We start from the raw sequence: 21,894 nt of genomic DNA on the forward strand, positions 1-21,894 counted from the left end.
ATTGTTTTGGACTCAAAGTAAAAACTTTGATCCATGTCCAAGTAACCTACATCTAAAATTCAAGTGTTTAGACCCAAAATTGGCGGAGGAGTTTGGTAGAGTTCTCAAAGGTCAAATCGTTGAATTTTGACCCCTTGATAGCAAAATTTCTGTCCGGAAACCGATTAAAAAGATTTTCCCAAATCTACCTCTTATATCAAATCTAGAGTCTGTAGACTGAAAATTGACAGAGTAGTTTGGAAGGAAAATGTACACACACAGACACACACACAGATACAATCTCACTTTTATAGATATATAGTTTATTAAATGGAAAATTTATTTCGTTTTAAAATCCAGTTAGTATTACGCATGCAAACTTGAAAAAGAGCACTTTGAAATCTGTCAATATTATCTGAATAAGCGAAATCACACGACATCAAGCCAAATTCGTTTGTCGTCTTTATTTGGTTTCATTTATTCGCATAATGTTGATACGTTTCAATCGTTTTCTTTTTCTCAAGTGTATATGCATAATAGTGAATGGATTTTAACTCGAAATGATTAATTCATTTATTACTAAGTGGTTTGAGTTCCGTTATATGAGCGTTGATTACATTTGAATAAAAGAAAATACGTATCATATGCGTTTAGAAAGTCAAATCACAACGCAGAAAATAAGCAAATATTTTACTTGCTTGAAATTTATATACTTCGGAGCAACTCCATCTTCAGAATTTTTTTTTTTGTTCCCCGCCCCTCTTTCTCGCCACGTTGTTAAGTTAGAGAAAAAAAGAAAAAATTCTGAAATTGTTTTAATTTCAAACAAGTAAAATATTGTTTATTTTCTACTTTTAATGCGGCTTTCTAAACGTATATAATACGTATTTTCTTTTCAAGTTTACGTTCATAATGCAGGATAGATTTTAACTCGAAATGTTTAACAAAAACAACATTAATCTTAATGCTTATACATAATTTCTTCTTGGATTCTGCTCTGGCTGCGGCCTTTAACTTTTACAAAATATTAAAAGAATAAAAACTCTTTATACAATACACTCAATGTTTCAAGCAAACTAACATTTTTCAATTCATTCAGGTTTGCGAGATACCTTTTTTTGTACAGGTATTGAGAATTGTCGTAGACTCTTGAAAATCCAGTATATTATTGCTATACATCTTATGAGACGACCGACCAATTTTTATGATTTAAGGTTCAAATGAACAGCTACAGCAGGAATTGGAATACACTCTACTAAAGCCTGATTGTCACAGCTGGTGAATTTCAAAAATGCAACCTGGATGTGAGGGCACGTCAGAAGAATGATATGCAATAAAATTCCGTTGTAAACATCCAGAACCTATTTTGGCACTCTTTTACAGCCATAAAGCGTTTCAATAATAGTTATTTGTATTCTATTTTTTATTATATATTACAAAATATCTGATATTTCCTCAAACTTCTAGCCTTGATGGAGGGGAAACTAAAACTTGCTGCTATGGGTTAAAATGATCTGAAATAACAGCAAGTAGAGACTTGATTCCAAAGATGTCCCATGTTATATCTCATCCTTTTGGTTTTCATACATAAAGTACATTTCACAGTGTATAAGGATTATTTGATACTGAAGATATTCATAATCGTACGCTAATTCCAAAAGAGGGGAGGTATAACATGAAAAATATGTGGAATCAAGTCTCCCCTTGCTATTATTTCAGATTATTTGAAACAATAGCAGCAAGTTTTACTCTTCCCTTCATTAAGCCCAGAGATTTGGAGGAAATATATACAAGACTTTTACTTTTACAAATATTTAGCTACATCTAGCTGTAAAGAAAATACATTTGCTAAAACTGTTACTGAAACATGTTTTGATAATGTGTAGCAAAATGTCTGTATGAATAAATCTTCGCACCAGTAAAGATTCTCTGGATTTTTTCCTTAGTGTATGTAAACTTTACCTGTATTATTTATATCTATTAGTGTATAAAAATCACTTTGTGCGTGTGTATGTGTGTGCGTGAGTTCCTTTCTCATAGGTTCCGAAGCGGCTGAACCTCTCTTGTGCAAATTTTAGGCAAAGGTAATTTATATGTCTGGCAGTGTTCTTAGATATGTTTTGTACAGAAAATCACCCGATAAGTATCGAAAATCGAGAAGAATCCGATTGTAAAAGTAGCTTTTCTCTCTTATAGATAAAAAGGAATAATATTTACAGGGGAATATTTTGCGTTACATCGGAAAAAAAAGTTTTGTACCGTTTTTGTATCAAAAATGAAAATAAATTAGTAAATAATTTGAACTAAACGGAACGAAACAAAACAAATCTAACCCTGCAAAATTCCCCTGTAGGTAGGTAAACTTTAAGGCGTTATTGTGAACTGGCAGGCAAGATCTATTCGCAAGCAATAAATAATTCTCTCATTAGCAGGCAAATTATTTACAACGAAGCAAATGCCTGCCTATCTCTGGCTGTCCTACTGCCACTTTTAATTAGGGGAAAATTGTTTTGTTGCAATATTTTTTTATTATTATTAAATGAATGTTAAAGAAAATTGGAAGGTTCTACTTATATACACTGGCGATAAAAACTGACCAATCAAATGGATCCACGTTCTGCTCGCAACCAATCAGAAACCGAAATTGCTCCACAAAAATATTGGATAATTTTGAATTCCCGCACATATTTGTTCGTGTTCACACGAAAAAGATCTTTGCTCTTTGCCTGCAAAATTTTAAGATCTACGGCTTATACAGATCAGCTATCCACCGAAAACTTCTTTTCATCTCCAGAACGTCTGCAGATTAGCTACCCACCACAAACTCTTCTAAAATTAAACATGTCTTTCAATTACAAAATTCGCAAGCAGTAAATAATTTCCCCATTAGCAGGCAAATTATTTACGACAAGGCAAATGCCTGCCTGTCTAAGTCTGGCTGCCGTATTGGCGGTTTAAATTAGGGAGAAATTTTTTCGATCGACTTCTCCGAGGAGGGGGAGAAAAAGTACTGAAATAACAGCTGGCTACGCCTTTGCTCACATAAAAACGTGGGGACAGAACTCATTCACTCAGCTGATTAAGGGGCTAATTTAATCACGTTGGGATCCAACGGAACTAAGCACCCTGCGCGTCATGCTCGGGGAAGGGGCACATACTTTTTATTGAACTTCTTTTAGTATATATATGTCATGAGTTCGATCCTGACCTGTGCTGACGAAGGCTAAAAAGCCAGAAACACGTGTGTCCATAGGTATACTTTTATGAACGTAAAAACATTTAATAATAATAATAATAATAATAATATGTATGTATATATATATATAATATATATATTATATATATATATTATATATATATTACATATTATTATTATTATTAAATGTTTTTATGTTCATAAAAGTATACCTATGGACACACGTGTTTCTGGCTTTTTAGCCTTCGTCAGCACAGGTCAGGATCGAACTCATGACATATATATACTAAAAGAAGTTCAATATATAATATATATATATATATTATATATATATATTATATATTATATATATATATTATATATTATATATATATATATATATATATATATATATATATATATTATATTATATATATATATATATAATGGCAATACAGAAGCAGGTTAGTAAAACCCTCTCAACACTTTCTAAAAATCACATAATACGTAGTCTTGTGCACATACTTGTACTCGCGTCTAGCACACGTACTACGCTTTGATCATAGCCTGACGCTCCTCCCCCAATTTGTTTTTGTCTTCCTGTTTGAAAGAAAAAAAAATGTTTTTCCTGTTGTATTTTTTGCATCATTTTTAACGTCAATTTACTGAATTGTCTAATTGCATTTCATGCTATTTTTCAATTTTTTTTTTTACGCGTGTGTGTGTTTATTCTGAAAAGAAAATTTATAAAAATAAATAATAATAATAATAATAATAATAATAATAATAATAATAATAATAATAAACCAAAGAAAATAAAGGAGAAAAAAAAATGAAAATGTCTCAGAGTCCCGGTATTTAGATTCCCCCATCCCATCCGCCCGCATCCTAACATGTCCTCTTGAAGAATCACCTTTCTTCATCATTTATAATGTGTCTCTACTCAAAGATGATGTAATCACTCACGATTAAAGCGAGATTGTTGTTGCTGTTGTTGTTTTCTGAGCAAATTAGGTGCAAATTGTCGTCTGCAAACTTGTCAAACGAAAACATCCACAATTGCTGGTTGATTTAATTGAAAAAGAAACTTGTTTGCGACAATGACATGAATAAAATTCTTTAAAAAAAAAAAATGAAATAAACAAATGACGAAATTGCAGAAAAAAGAAAATTAAAGACCATTGACAAAGTATATATAAAAAAGTACCAAATAATAATACCTAACGGGTCACGTGGAAATTCCACAGCGGCATCTTTCATATGTAATATATTGTCGCTGGGAATTCTGTGGACGTTCAGCATGAATGAAGACCCCGCGATATTACTGTAGCCATTTTGTTAAAACTGTAAAAGTATTTTTCTAAGTAATCTGTTTAATGTAAAATCAGAATATATCTAGTTATTACGGTTTATCTCCAATATCCTTATAGGAGTCTGTGACCTATTTCTATTGTATGGACGCCGGGCGCGAACGGAAACCCAATAATATCATTATACCATCTTTAGACAGAACAGATACTACTCTTAAATCCTAGCCAGAAGGCCAAGAAGGTATAATTTAGTTTCACATACGGTCTAAAGGCGATTTTTTTTATTTTTATTTTGCATTGCATCTTTGGTGATCGGGAGATCCTATTTATTAAAAAGGGGGATAGAAGGTGATAACATGCGACAAACATTAAATTAGTGCATATCTCTATATAAATAAATTCAAAATATGTAGAAATTAAAATATCGTATTTAAGCGCATTTTACGACAACCGGACAACGCCGCGCAAAAGTATATAAATAATGCAATACAAATACAAAATTAATAGTCATGTGATGCCTATGGTTTAAAAACACACAATTCAACCCGGAAGTAAACATTTCGATATTGCGCAAGAAAAGGGCCTATTTGAGTTTACTGGTCTATTTATTTCTTCTGAACTAATTAACCGATCATTATGAATTTTAGAACGCAGCTGCTAATTTAAGTGATCCAAATGTGAGCTATATTTAGTTCAATTTAGTTTATGCAAAGGAGATAAAGGAAGAGGCAGATGTCGTTCGTAAAAATTCATATGCCTTCGAGTTTTATGAAATTTTATAATAAATATTAAACATCATTTAATTAATATTTCCCTAAATTTCAGTTTCGATTTAAAAAAAAAAAAAAAAAAAAAGAAGACCCTTACAGGTGGCCGGCGTATTATAGCAGACAACTTTCCGTTTGAAAAGTCAAATATTTCAGATCTGCATTTCATTTGATTGATAGTTTATTAAACACCAATCAAGCAAAATTCCTTGAATTTTAACTTCTTCTTAAGACCGCTTAAGCCTAAGTTTGAAATTTTATACATTTTCTAAAATCAAAATCACGTAATACATTTTGATAAAAAATTGGAGGAAGGATTATAGATATGAAGTTCAATATCATTATATATTTTACCCGTCCTGGGACAGGTATTCTACCAATGAATATATAAAGATAAGAGAGATTGTACAGTAAACAACACCACAGCCGCGTGTAAAACGTTAGCGTTTTACACAATAACAACAACGTCACCATTTCGTGTTTACTATTTTCTGAGTCAATTTCTACGGATAGGCATTGGTTGGTGTTAATGGAAGTGACGTTTTTTTTTGTTATCGGATTTTCATATTTCCATTGTAAAACAAATAGATTTTTTAACGAACTACACAGACGAGAATTAATAAAATAAAATTAATTTTAACGTCTTCTGTTGACACTTATGTATAATGATAATGCTGCTTACAGGCCTCCGTACTTTTCTGGAAAAAAGCGCCAGAAAATAAAGATCACCCTCTACCATTTTAAAGAATAAAAACAAAATGTTTTAGGTCGATTTTGGATTTACAGTTTTTATTATCTCAAGAGTCATATATTCTATTATATGAATGTATGTTTTTAGTATTGGAAACCTGTTATAAGAAAATCTTTATCTAAACTTCATATCGCGGAATATTTGAATTTAATATAATTTAAAGCTTTTAAAAATAATTATTTTTAAGGATTTTGTATTTTTTGTTGTTGTAATTCAAATAATTATATTACAGAGAAAAAAATTATCAAGAAAAAGTGTTTTTTAAGCATAAGATTGATTTCATATCAATTTTATTTACAACTTGAAGGTACGTGAAATAAAAAGGGATTATATATATATACATTATATATACATTATATATATATATATATATATATATATATATATATATATATATATATATATATACTAGCAAAAGTACCCGTTGTTGACTGGGTTCAAAAACAGCCCAGAGAAAATGGACTCTGATTTATGAAAGTATGATAGGTTATGAAAAGGAAGGGTTGAAGCAAAATATGATGAAAGTAAAAATAAAATGGATAAACACCATAATTTATTATACCATACCTGTTCACACTGAAACACTTATCACAATATTCTGTGGATCTATATTAAAAACCTTGTTAAACTTTGTGACATATTTCCATTCTATGGGGGTCAGGCGCGAACGAACACCCCATAATTTTATTATACAATATTTCTTCAAACTAAAACAATTATCAAACTATCCTTACACAGATAGATATGAAAAGTCTTTATTAAAGTTTGTGCCTATTTCCATTCTATGGAGACCAGGCGCGAATGCAGACCCCACAATTTTATTATACCATCCCTATTTAAGTTAAAACATACTTATCAAAGTATTATTATGCACAACTATATAAAAACACTTGTAAACGTTTTTTTTTTTTTCATTTTTAAATTTTTTATTTCCATACTTTGTGGACCAGGCGCGTACGAAGACCCCACAATTTTAATGAATCATCGTTATGCCAGATCAAACATGCCCATTCCTGTGTCTCAATACATCTTCTATCATTATATGTGATCAGTTTTCTATAATAGTCAACCATATAGGAGCCTATTCGTGACCAGACACACACACAGACGTTCAGCTTTATATATATATATATATATATATATATATATATATATATATATAAACTTTTTTAATTTGATCTTTTCAGCTTTAAAAAATATTGAAATTTTTATCGACCCACATTTATTTTGTTTAGTTTTCGTAACATGAAATGGGGGGGGGGTAGAACACCTAAAAAATATTTCCTCTAATATATTTAACAAAACCTACTTTTATTATGTAAGTTTATTCAATAATGAATAAATATCGAAAATTTCAGGAAAATTTGATTAATTGATTTTTGTTAGATTTTTTTAAACATGAGTAGGCCTACGGCTTCAAAAATGTCAGTACATAGGAACGTTGTTTTAAAGCGTCGATAATGTAAACACGATTATTTTTGTATGCTGTAAAAATTACAAAAAATATTAGTTTATTTGAAGTTTCTTCTTTTAAATGGTAAAAATGTTAGGATGATAATATTAAATTAAATTACAGTTACATCGTGTTACATACAGCAGGGATTAAAACTGTGGTGCGCGTTGGAGGTACCTATAGTACAGTTATTGAATTTTATTGTACATCTTATTATTATCACTTTTTGTCCGTTCATAGTTGTTATTGGCGGCAACTTGACGCGTTTATTTGTATTGGACAAGCGCTTTTGTGTTGGCCAGAGAAAATAAACAGGTACGGAATGCCCGAAGGAGAATAAATAATTTGATGTAAACGTCGAATTTGTTTTGATTGAACAATTTTAAAGTGTTGAGAATGAAAACACTCGCAATCATAAGACTTGTTTTTCGAGGAGGATCAGAGAGAAACACATTGTTTCGTGATGGACAATTTACTCGTTGTTGAGATGAGTGTTGACGGCTGTTCCATACGAACATGGCGGTCATAAGAGGTAGTGAAGATGGGGGGGGAGGGAGTGCTTGGTAGAGCATGCGCAAACGCAGAGGCAGCCGACAATGGCGCCGCATATTTAGTATGTACATTGTGAACACTATTCCAGACTTGTTGCTCATGTAAATCACAGAGTGTGATTATCGATTTCTTTTAGCCCCCCCCCCCGCTCGTTAAATAATTCCGAGCAGAAAAAAGGGATCAGTGAAGAAGAGTGAATGGGGTGAAAGGAGAAGAAGAAAGCTGAATAGAAAATACAATTATTGTACGAAAGGAAAAGAGAGAAATGCGAGTTTAGAAGAAAAGGCACAATGATTATATAAATAAAGATATAGATAGATAGATAGATAGATAGATAGAGAGAGAGAGAGAGAGAGAGAGAGAGAGAGAGAGAGAGAGACAGAGACTAATATCGAGGATGTGATTAGTTGCCGAGTATTTATAGTCATCCACATACTGTTTCGCAGCTCATAAGTGCAGCTAGACAAGCAACTACCTCAACCCAGGATCGAAACTCGATCGCCCAAACGACAGTTGGAGCTTTTAACTGTTGCGCTATACGGTTGCTGCTATGCGGGTAGTGAATTAACAATATTTTGACATTGTCCAAAGTACCTAAGCTCAATTTGCTTACACAAAGAACATCGCTTCATACGCTCACTTCCAAAATGCTCAACTTAAGATAGGGAGCATTATATATATATATATATATATATATATATATATATATATATATATATATATATATATATATATATATATATATATATATATATATAGAGAGAGAGAGAGAGAGAGAGAGAGAGAGAGAGAGAATGAAATAGAGAAAGAGAATCAGACAGACAGAGTGAGTGAGAGACTGATCTTAGTCACTGTCTGATGTGAATAGTTGCCGAGTTTTATATATATACACTAGCAAAAGTACCCATCGTTGACTGGGTTCAAAAAGAGCCTACAGAAAATGGACTCTGATTTATGAAAGTATGATAGGTTATGAAAAGGAAGGGTTGTAAATTTGGGTTGAATTTGGGGGCATTAAAACCAAAGCAAAATATGATGAAAGTAAAAATAAAATAGATAGACCCCATAATTTATTATACCATACCTGTACACACTGAAACACTTATCACAATATTCTGTGGATCTATATTAAAAAACCTTGTTAAACTTTGTGACATATTTACATTCTATGGAGGTCAGGCGCGAACGAACACTCCATAATTTTATTATACCATATTTCCTCAAACTGAAACATGATTATCAAAGTATACTTACGCAGATAAATATGAAAAGTCTTTATTAATGTTTGTGCCTATTTCCATTCTATGGAGGGCGGGCGTGAACGCAGACCCCACAATTGTACCATACTATCTCTATTTAAGTTAAAGCATACTTATCAAAGTATTCTTATGTTCATCTATATCAAAAACATTTGTAAACATTTTTTTTTTAATTTGTTAATTTTTTATTTCCATACTTTGTGGACCAGGCGTGAACGCAGACCCCACAATTTAAATGAACCACCGTTCTGCCAGATCAAACATACCCATTTCTCTGTCTTGAGATACATCTATCATTATATGTAATCAGTTTTTGACAATAGTCAACCATATAGAAGCCTATTCGTGACCAGGCACACACACACACACACACACACACACACACACACACACACACACACACACGTTCAGCTTTATATATATATATATATATATATATATATATATATATATATATATATATATATGAGAGAGAGAGAGAGAGAGAGAGAGGTGAGTGGTAGAGAGAGAGAGAGGTGAGTGGTAGAGAGAGAGAGAGGTGAGTGGTAGAGAGAGAGGTGAGTGGTAGAGAGAGTGGGGGCATCCATGAGATTTATTCACGCCAGTCTTATAAACACGAACTGACCCACCTCCCTGCCACCGCGTTATTTAATTCAGTCGACCTGCCCGCCACCTGCCGTCAAAGCATCGAACTCTTCAAAGACCGTGGGATTTTTTTTTTTTTGCTTCTATTCTTACCGTTATTTTCCCAACGAAAATACTTGAGAACATTTCTTCATCTGCTCCACATTCACGACTGAAGAGCTTCACCTACAAAAAGCTTTCCCATCTGATTGTTTGAATACAAATCCTCATGTGTCGTTCGACAATACCGTGAACTTTCACAATTCCGTGAATAACTTCACGTGCATATTTGTGTTCGGAGGATAAATCGGTATCGGAACTTTTTTGGGTATCGGAATCGGGAATTTTTGTGCCTAGGCTAAAAACGATTTTTTTAATTTAATTTTTTTTCTTTAATTTAATTTTGTTTTTAACAAAATCTTTCACTTTTGTGAGTACTAACAAAATAAATATTTACTAGCGGGACCTGTGGAAATTCCCCAGCAGACGCTTTCATATGTAATATATTGAAGTTGGCATTCTGTGGATGTTCATTGTAAATGGAGACGCTCTGATATTATTGTAGCTCTTTTGTTAAAACTGCAAAAGTATTTCTCCAAGCTAGCATTGACGCCCGGCGTAGCCCGGTCGTAAAATACGTTTAAATATGATATTTTAATTTATGCAGATTTCGTAGATATTATTTAGAGGCATTTTTTTCTCGATTATTATAAAGTTGTGATTTCAAAAATAAAAAAAAATATATCCATATGACTTGGGTGCATCAGCTGGAATCGAAACCCAAACTTATTGAGAATTCTTGGTAAAATTATTTATTACAAGAAATGGAAGGTCATAACAATTAAATGACAGTCACTCGGAAGAAAAAAGATGTAAGCGCGATACAGAAAATAACACACGCTATCGTATTAATATATTGATTGATTTTTAACTTCCAGTAAAATTAAGATCCACAGGCCGCCCTGCCCTCAACATGTGTATTTTGACGTTTGAGAAAATATATGCACATTTAACATTTTATCTCTATATAAATAAAATGAAGTCATTTTTACCCTCTGAGTTTGACTTTAATAGGATTTAAACTCAAGACATTTCATGCAAATGTAATGTGCACAAACTGCAGCACATTATCTGAGGTGTACTATAGGCCTATTACCCTTACGCTTCCTCGATAACCGGACATTCCTACATTTTTTCTGGTGAGAGTTCACTGCCAAAACCTGTAAGAATCAATATGTCCGCGAATGCTTTGGCTTGCAGTGCAAAAATAGGGCAGACTTCCTCACACCTGCTCATTTCGCTTCATAAACTTTCATATAAGGCCCTTATCAGTTCTTCAATATCGTGGCACAGATAGTTAGGTGACTGGCTTTTTTTCCTCTTTCGTTTCCACCTTCGCGTCAAGGCTTCGGGGTTCAATCCGACCAAAATTCTTTCTTTTCTTTTACACCTCTTTTTAACACACACACCCACCTCCAAACACCCGGGCAACGCTAAGTACCCCCTGCTAGTAGTTAAATACTTAGAGATTTATAAAGAATAGGAATTGCTAATTGTATCGGAATCAGGGAAAATATTAGAATCTTCATATCACTAGTATATATAGAGTAAGATTTTTTCTCTCTCTCTCTCTCTCTCTCTCTCTCTCTCTCTATATATATATATATATATATATATATATATATATATATTATATATATATCTTTTCAAAATAAATGTTAATAATTTTATACCTACGGACACTAGTGTTTCATGTTTAGACAATCATCAACGTAGAAAGTGATAACTATTGCTTGCCCAGAGTCACAAAGTCACAAAGCCAACCTTAACTCTATAGGCTAGCAGTATACTTCCAGGTCACCACATATATTAATTACCTCATCAGCACATCATGTCTAAATAAACACAATATCGTCTCTGAAACGAGCGTGCACTAGTTGTTTTTTGCCTTGATTTCTTTGAACATGTTAATTCATTAATTCCAACCTTCTATATCCATGACAAATAGCACTCTACCTAAGAATTCTACCTTCAAACTCCTCGGCCTAACATTTGCGGGCCATATGAGCTGGAACAAATACATAGAGGACATTGCAAAGAAGGTGGGTTCCCTCTATCGACTACTCACGCCTGAGAGTATCCTGTTCAATTACAAGGCCACCATTCGCCCATATATGGAGTATTGTTGCCACATCTGGGCTGGTGCATTTACCACTAGTCTCTCTCTCTCTTGGATAGGATCCAAAAAGAGTTTCAACTTAATAGGTTCCACTTTGTCAACTAAGCTCCAACCTCTGTCCCATCGCCGCAAGGTCCTATTACTGTGCCTGTTTTACAAATATTTTGATGGAATGTGTTCTGATGAACTCGTTTCACTTGTACCCCCTCGACGTACATATCCCCGACAAACCCGCTTAGCAATAAGATCTCATCCCTTCACTGTTGATGTCCCTAAATGCCAGAAAGCTTTCTATTCTAATAGTTTCTTCCCTCGAAAAGCTAGACTTTGGAATTCCCTTCCTGCTGTCTGTTTCCCTGGCTGTACTGATATGCAGAAGTGTAAATGTAACATAAACAAATATCTTGTTAATCTTTCCCAGACATGGCCCCAAATAGTAGCAATTTATTGTAGTTATAAATTGTTAAATAATATATACATAAACAAACCGCGAATAATATTTCAGCTTATATATATATATATATATATATATATATATATATATATATATACATATATATATATATAATTAGTAAGTCATGAAAATATATGGTAATTAAGCTACACAGGATATGACGCGTTTTATCCTCGTGAGAATTCGTCAGGCTTATGCGAAAAGTTGTGGTCGTCGCGCGTTTATATATACACACATGCTATTGAGTTTTTTGTTAGCCAATCAGCTTTCTAGTAGCTACCGCACCCATCCTAATCAGCCAATGGGCAGGCACTTGCAAAACAAAGGCACAGTTGACCTCCGGTTCATCCCTTTATCTTTGTGTGCTTATGGAAAGGGTAAATATTCTTTCGTTGTAGTAATATATATTTGCATAACTTACTACCTAGCTCTACCTATGTATTGAGCACTGTTGAAGTAAATACTAAAACATTTATGCATAAAATTATATCTTCGTATATTAATTTATGTGATTGAATGAATTAATCATATATATATATATATATATATATAGGAACTTATAAAAATATATATGGCAATTAAGCTACAAAGAACATTCCGCGTTTCATTCTCGTGAGAAATCGTTATGTATTGAGCACTGTTGAAGTAAGTACTAAAAATTTATGCATAAAATTATATTTTCGTATATTAATTTATGTGATTAAATGAAGTAGTCATATATATATATATATATATATATGATGAGCTGTGATACAGCAAAACAATACTGTATGTGGATGACTATAATACTCCTTATCTTGAGTTGAGCATATTGGGAAGTGATACACGATATACCATTAGCGTATTAAGCGATGCTCTTTGTGTAAACAAATCGAGCTTAGGTATTCGGACGATGTCAAAACATTGTTAATTCACTACCCACACGGCAGCTACTAAATAGCGTAATGGTTTGAAGCTTTGACTGTCGTAAGAGCGGTTTGGTTGCGATCCTTGCTTGAGGTAGTTGCCTGTCTAGCCGCACTGATGAGCTGGGATACAGCGAAACAGTACTGTATGTGGATGACATACATATATATATATATATATATATATATATATATATATATATATATATATATACTGTGCTTGTATATACCAACGCTCAACATACATAAATATTTTCATTACTTATTTCATGCATTATAATGAGCAGATGTGATTTTCTTCTGCCAATTAAAATTGGCCATATTCATTATTGATGAAAGGGAAATCTGGATTTATAATTATATTTTGATGGCCAATCTATCAAATTTTATGTACGACTACCTGGCGTTGCCCGGGTGGGAGAGAGAAGACATAAAAGTAACAGTTCAAGCGTTTATTAAATTTGGCAAAAAAAAAAACAACAAAAAAAAACAAGACCGATAGCCATTAGTCGCGTGCTCTCGTGTAATGAATGAATGCGTGAATGTAGAATTGACATGAAATTCTTAAAGATAAACAAAAATGACCGAAAAATGGGCTGAAATGACTTAAATAAATAAAAAGTAAATGACTTAGAATGACCTTAATGAACTTAAGGATGAATTGAATGACCTTAAGAATGACTTGAATGCTTAAAAAATAACTGGAATCCTTCAAGAACAACTTGAATGATCTGGAGAATGACTTGAATGGCTTTGAGACTGACTGGTTGTAAAATGGGTGATCATTTTACATTAAGTTAACACAGAAAAGTGATCCCCCACTTTATATCACAAAGTTACAAACATAAGTACAACAGGTAGTAAGAACAGATACTACACTTTGATCTTGGCCAAAAGGCCAAGAAAAGGGTATTTATTTGCTCCCCCACTGAGCAAATTAGGCACAAGGCCGTTTTTTAATGTGGAGAGAGAGAGGGAGAGGGAGGGAAAAGGGGACCAGCTCTCGAGATGTGGGAAATGGAAGCTGGATAGTAACTGTTGGTCTGTAGAGTGATCCCTACATTGACCAAGGTCTGATATGTGGGGTTACCCCCACATATGGTCTTTGCTTGCAGTATCTGTCGGAACAGATGGTATTTATTTGCTCGCTCACCAAGCAAATTAGGCACAAGGCCGATTTTTAATGTGAGGAGTGAAGGGAGGGGGAAGGGAAAGGGGGGACCAGCTCCCGAGAGGTGGGAAATGGGAGCTGGTTAAAGGTCAGGCATGTGGGGTTGCCCCCACATCTGGTCTTTGCTAGTCATAGCTAGTCCTAGCTAGTCATAGCTTGCAGTATCTGTCGGAACAGATGGTATTTATTTGCTCCCCCACCGAGCAAATTAGGCACAAGGCCGATTTTTAATGTGAGGAGTGAAGGGAGGGGGAAGGGAAAAAGGGGACCAGCTCCCGAGAGGTGGGAAATGGGAGCTGGTTAATGGTCAGGCATGTGGGGTTGCCCCCACATCCGGTCTTTGCTAGTCATAGCCAGTCATAGCCTGCAGCATCTGAAGAACAGATGGTATTTATTTGCTCCCCCACTGAGCAAATTAGGCACAAGGCCGTTTTTAATGTGAGGTAAAAACCAGCTCCCCTAAAAGTAGGCAAAAAGGGGGCACTCTGGTTACCAAAAATAATAATTGTCCCAGTATAGAGGGTTTCCCCTCTATTGACTGGTACAAATTATCTTAAGTGCAGCATCTGAAGAACAGATGGTATTTATTTGCTCCCCCACCGAGCAAATTAGGCACAAGGCCGTTTTTTAATGTGAGGAGTGAAGGGGAAATGGGGACCAACTCCCCGGGGAGTAGGGGAGTTGGATAGTGACAATTGGTATGAAGGGTTGCCCCTACATTGACCAAGGTCTTGTATGTGAGGTTGCCCACACATATGGTCTTTGCTTGAAGTATCTTCCGGAACAGATGGTATTTATTTGCTCCCCCACCGAGCAAATTAGGCACAAGGCCAATTTTTAATGTGAGGAGTGAAGGGAGGGGGAAGGGAAAAGGGGACCAGCTCCCGAGAGGTGGGAAATGGGAGCTGGTTAAAGGTCAGGCATGTGGGGTTGATATTTATTTGCTGCCCACATCAGCAAAATGTGGCACAAGGCCGGAAAGTGGGAACTCCGCAGGCTCCCCTAAAGGAGGGGCACTCCTGCAATTTTAAAAATTGCCTGAGTAACCCCGTCGGCATTCCCCGGTCGGGGCGCCTCAAGCAGCAAGCAATAAACTTGCCCCACTGGAAAGCCCGGTGGCAAGGCCTGGGAGGGTGGACCTCCTAGGTATTACCCAGGCGGTGTACCTCAGTCCAACAGGTGCTGGGCCGATTCCCGGCCCTTCACCTGTTGGGCTGAGTGTCAAGTGACGAATCCTTGACTTGACTGGTCAGGTATGTGGGGTTGCCCCCACATCTGGTCTTTGCTAGTCATAGCTAGTCATAGCTAGTCATAGCTTGCAGCATCTGCCGGAACAGATACTACACTTTGATCCTGGCCAAAAAGGCCAAGCACAAAAGTGTTACGAACAGACCGACCGACAGGCCGACTGACCGACCGACGAAGTGACTTATAGAGTCGCTTGCACGCGACTAAAAAAAAAGAAAAAAAAAGATGAAACATTGCTTCAAGGTCATAAGAATTCGATAATATTCAGTTGTGACATGTTCTCTTCAAGGAAAAAAAAGCGAAATAAAAATTTGTATGCATTAGAAAGGAAGAATTATCTTCTTTAATTGATCGCTTATCAAGTCAGGGAGCAGCGTTTAGATTAAGAATCGATCAATAATAATACGTTATTTTTTTTATAATAATACGTAGTGATAATACGTTGTTTTTGTTTAATAAGACATTGTTTTATAATACGTTATAATAACGTTATAACGTTTTTGTTATAAAAATACGTTGTTGTATAGTAGTAGTAGTAGTAGTAGTAGTAGTAGTAACTATCGGGACCTGTGGAAATTTCACAGGGGACTCATTCATATGTAATATATTGATGTTGGCATTCTGTAGATGTTCAGTGTAAATGGAGACGCTCTGATATTATTGTAGCTTTTTTGTTAAAACTGCAAAAGAATTTATCTAAGCTAGCAGGGACGCTCGATCATAAATTACGCTTAAATATATTTTAATTATTGCAGACTTATCATAGAGTTAATGTTCTATCAATTTTTATATATTAATATTATAAAGTTGCGACTTCAAAAATAAAAAAATATATATCCATGTGACTTGGGTTCATTAGCTTGAATCGAAATCGGAATAAACTTATGAATAATATATAACTTGAGTTCTTTCAGCCATATCCGAAACCAAAACTTGTGAAGAATTCTTGATCAAATGATTATATATATATATATATATATATATATATATATATATATATATATATATATATATATAAAATAGATGATTTAAGTGCCATCTGCTATAGTCGAAATCCAAACTTATAAAGAATTCTTGGTAAAATTATTTGACAAGAAATAGAACATAAACGACCCGGATGTAAGCGTAACACACACAAAAACAAACAAACACCCCCCTACACACACACAAAACAAAAACACACCTGCCTGCTTCCCACCTGACTACAACTTGGATGTCTTCAAGTCCAACGTTAACAAATTCCTAATGAACCGCCCCCTTAAGTAAACACTTCATCAAATATCCACACTAACGTACTGTACTTGCAATAACCCTTATCCCTGAGTGGCTTCCGGGCCTTGATAAGTGGTGACCACCGTGTAAAAAAAACACACACACAAAAAAAAACAAAAAAAAAACGCTGTCGTATTAATATATAGGTAATAAAAATCAAAGCATGTTTGTATCACCTATCACAGATTTTCTAAAAACGCAATGGAAAGAAAATCATTTTTTCTCCAATTATATTTGATATTAGCAAGGGGGCGCTAGGTGTATCAGAATTTTTGTAGGAATTTTTGACACCTCTAACACGAAACTGCAAATAAAATATAAAAAAACTCGTAATTTCTCTTTTAAAGGTGGGTTGTTTATTTTCTTTATGGATTATACTTCCAAAATAAACTATTAAAGTTGTTTTAAAAGTAATAGAATTTTTTTTTTATTTAAAAAAAAAACAGTAATGAAATTAATTGAATTTTACGAGTTCAGTATTTTTCAATTTTTAAACTTTAAAAATCTATCAAAATTTTTCTATTGATTCTATTTTTACGATATTTTCAGGGTCAATGTGAAATTTTATGCTCTTTCCAATAAATCGAATATAATATTTTAGACAAAAGTTTTTTTTTAATTCGCACCCCCCATTTTGAAATGTCTATTAAAAAGTAAATAATTAATTCATGTACCAAAGTTTTATATATCACAAATTGAAGATAAAAAATCAATAAATAATATATTCAAATTTAAAACAAAAAAAGGTAGTGCTTTTTAGAAATTTACCTTTAAAGTCCGAAGTTTAAACTTAAAAAAAAAAGAAAAGGAACACGTAGTTTGTTTATTTTTTTATTTTTTTTTTTAATGAAACCTTGGTCCTTGCTCCTTTAATTGAAAAAAAAAATAGGGCTTGAATTACATTTTTCGAGGAGTTATAAGCTTCGAAAGAGAGCGGGTGGAATTATTCACGAAATTTCTGACACTGCTAGCGCCCGGCCCTTGCACTGTCGTAAAATATGCTTACATATATTTTAATTAATTCAGATTTCGTATTTATTATTACAAAGACAATTTTCTATTGAATATTATATTGTACCTAATATATAGTACGGATTTAAAAAGGTAAATAAAAATAGTGAGCTAAAATCGAAACCAAAACAATTAGCGCTCTAGCTGCGTTCCTTATCGTTTGAGCGATCGATAGATAGACGAGAAGGATTTAAAATTAAGTCAAAGATCTTACTTGAAAACAAAAAAAGTGAAGCAGAGGGAATATGGTGAAGAAAAAGGTGATTACACATGAATGGATAGTCTGGTGGAAGATAAATAATTCAGTGACGGTAAAATCCAAATGTTTTCAAGTAAGATCTTTGACTTACTTGTTTCATCAAATACTTTTGAATGCAAAATCCGATCCTGCATTTTGCTAATTCCTACTCTCTGATGAGAAGGAAAGTATTTCTTTGAAACTCCGCGGATTAAGGACTATCCACTTATCTAGTGTTTCCTTTTCAGATTAAATATGTTTTTAACTCATTTCCAAGTGTTTTTTAACATGTTTTATTAACTGTTTGCTCGTATTATAAGTTCTATTTCCTATTTGGTTTTATCGAGCTTTTACATCTGGCTGAGATAACTTTATAAATATTAATTCTTTAATATTTATGATATACTGTAATTTTACCATCTTGGATCATTTTGGTAAATTTAATTGTAATTTTCATTATATATATATATATATATATATATATATATATATATATATATATATATATATATATATATATATATATATATATATATATATATATATATATAACAGAATAACAGTATAGTAATATTCCAGGATCCAAATATTTATTTTTCATGCAAAACAGTTCCCCCAGCATGTTAAAATTTCGTTATATTTTCTTTTACAGATCCGTTTCGTTATATCTATATATGGATATATCTATACTCGTAGCCAAATTGAATACTGAAATGTTCATATCTTTGGTTGTATCGGACGAAACTACATGAGAATTTGCAGGCTTTTTAAAGATTATAATACCATTCTATGGTTAAAATTTTATGGCAATTGGTAAAAAGAACCTATATTTTCAAACGAATAAAATATACCTAAATTTGCCCACATTTGTATGTATAGTGTCCTGGCAAGCAGCTTCGGTTTTGCTGCTTCAGTTGTTTTCCCTGTGGCCTAACCAGACCACTAATATATATTAAATATTTATATATTTTGATTATATATTCATAAATATCTGTGTGTGTGTGTGTGTGTGTGTGTGTGTGTGTGTGTGTGTGTGTGTGTGTCAATATGGTTTGGAGTGTTCAATGCTGACTTTGAACAACTGCCAGAATAATTCCAAATATTCTTGGGGAAAAATTAATTTTCCATTTATGTTCTTTGCGCATATTATTGGTAGGAATGTTTTTCAATTAGTAGATATGGAATATCAATAGCACATAATTATAGTCGCACCCCCCCCCTCGTAAACGCTATCGCCGCATTACTTCGTGATATGATATCAGTTGCCAAGTTTTCAAGACCAGAAACTTTGCGGTTACTTGTGAGATAAATTACACCAGCTTTTCTCACAATGGACACCTGTTATTGATTGGGATTTGGTATCTGTGTGTCTGAAGCCGAAACTACACGATTACTTCTATTAAAGTATTGCACTGCTGTATTAGCTTTTAATGCTCTATTCTATTTATTATACTAGTTCAGATAAATGTTTTAGCTTTTAATGCTCAATTCATAGTAGGGGAACAGTTCCCTAATATTTTATTTTTGTCATGATTATTGCCTCCCAGGCGTTACCTTTATTAGGAGTGAGGAATATTGTAGTATCTTTTATGTTGCATGAGATGATCATTTCAGACATTACTTCATTTTTATATTGTTTTTTTTTGGGGGGGGTGAGGGCAGTTTAATATTTGTTCCATTATAACCAAACCACCCTCGCAGGCATTACTTTCTCCTTTGGGGCGGGAGTAGTGTATTATATCGGAAACATGCACAGGGTGACGAAAACAAAGTTTCTAGACACGGTTATGGTCTTCGGTGTGGTTTCAAGTAAGGGCCACATCATGCCACCTCACATCTTCAAAGTCAACATCAAAGTGTATTTGGATATGCTGAAGAGTGTGGTGATCTCCTGCTACAATCAAATGACAAATGGTAGAACCTCTCTCGGACCCCCACGCCGTCTGGTATAGTAAAAAACGAACGACCAAACAAAAAAAAAAAAAAAAAAAAACAAAAAAAAAAAAAGAAATTGGACTCGGCTTTTTTTTTTCTGCTTAAGCAAAAGTCATTACCGTTTCCAAATGGCGCTTCTTGTTTTTTCTAACTTTTTATTTTGTCTGCCATGCGATTAACAAAACTGCACCGTCTCGACACTACCTAATTTGCATATGTGCTTTTTCGGCTACTGCTGCTAATATATTCGCAAGCCAGCTGTGCTGTACGTGTGTCAGAATTTTGGGGGAATCTTTGACACCCCTAATACAACACTGCGAATAAAAAAAAAAAAAAAAAAAATCATAATTTCTCTTTTTAAAGTGGGTCGTTTATTTTCTTTATGGAGTATACTTCCAAAATAAACTATTAAAGTCGTTTAAAAAATAATAGAAATGTTATTTTTTATTTTTTAAAAACAGTGTTTACAAAGTGCCTGCGCGCGTTCATGCAGCCATTTTGTTTACGTAATGAAATCAATTGAATTTAACGAGTTCAATTTTTTCACTTTAAAAATCTATGAAAATTTTTATATTGGTTCAATTTTTACGATATTTTCAGGTTCAATGTGAAATTTTATGCTCTTTCCAATAAACCGAATATCATATTCTATAAAGGTTTTTTAAAAATGCCCCCCTTTTTAAATATCTATTAAAATGAAAACAATTTTCTCACCTCAAATTTATATACCACAAATTGAAGATAAAAGATCAATAAATAAAACAAGCTAATTTAAAACAAAAACAAGAACACAGTTATTTGCAAATTTACCTGTTAAGTCCAAAGTTTAAAACCTTTTTTTTTTAAAACCACGTTGAATTTTTTTAATGAAACCTTATAATCTTGTTATATTGCACAGAAAGTTTCGTTTAACTATGACAATTATTTCTATTTCATTCAATGTTTTTTTTAGATATCAAAAAAAAAATCACTCCATAAAGAAATAAACTATATTAAATCAAAAACTCATGTATTTCTTTAAGAGAATAAAAAATAAATAAAGAATCGCTCGACTGTTTTTTTTTTTACATAGGCGTCACCACTTATCAAGGCCGATAGGCCACTCAAGGATAAGGGTTAAAGAATGTACAGTAGTCAAAAGGACAATATAGTAATCGATAGTAATGGAAGTTCGGTAAATTTGTTAACTTAAGTGGAACGGCTCATCAGAAACTTGTTCACGTTGGACTTGAAGACAACCATATTATAGACAGCTGGAAAGCAGGAAAACGGAAGACAATTCCACAGGCGTGCAGTTCTAAGAAAGAAGCTTTGATCATGGAATCTATGTTTAGGTTTAGGCACAGATAAAGAGTGGGGAAAATTATTGATAATGCTTTCAGCTAGTCTAGTGTTTCTTGTGAAAGTTTGGCGAGGGGGGGGGCCATAGATTGAAGCTCAGTTGAACACTTTCCATGAAAATAGCGATAAAGCAGAGACAAACTCGCAACATCTCTTCTGTGAGATAGAGGTTGCAGCGAAGAGAAAAGGACATCTCCCACCAGGCCACAAAGTCTATCAAGGCAGGCCAAGTCTTTTCTAGCAGCTCCTGCCCATATGTGGCAACAGTAT

General features: G+C 33.6%; 1 protein-coding gene and 1 pseudogene across 7 annotated transcripts in view; both read right to left on the minus strand.

Moving 5' to 3' along the window:
* The window catches only part of LOC145261088 (septin-5-like), a 494,396-nt gene that overhangs the window by 229,044 nt on the left and 243,458 nt on the right, over window positions 1-21,894 (minus strand). The gene's annotated exons all lie outside the window — the stretch shown is intronic.
* Window positions 14,182-14,319, minus strand: LOC145261342 (U2 spliceosomal RNA; annotated as a pseudogene).

The sequence above is a fragment of the Euprymna scolopes genome, chromosome 37 (assembly GCF_053919585.1).
Source record: "Euprymna scolopes isolate OS-2025 chromosome 37, ASM5391958v1, whole genome shotgun sequence".
Lineage (NCBI taxonomy): Eukaryota > Metazoa > Mollusca > Cephalopoda > Sepiida > Sepiolidae > Euprymna > Euprymna scolopes.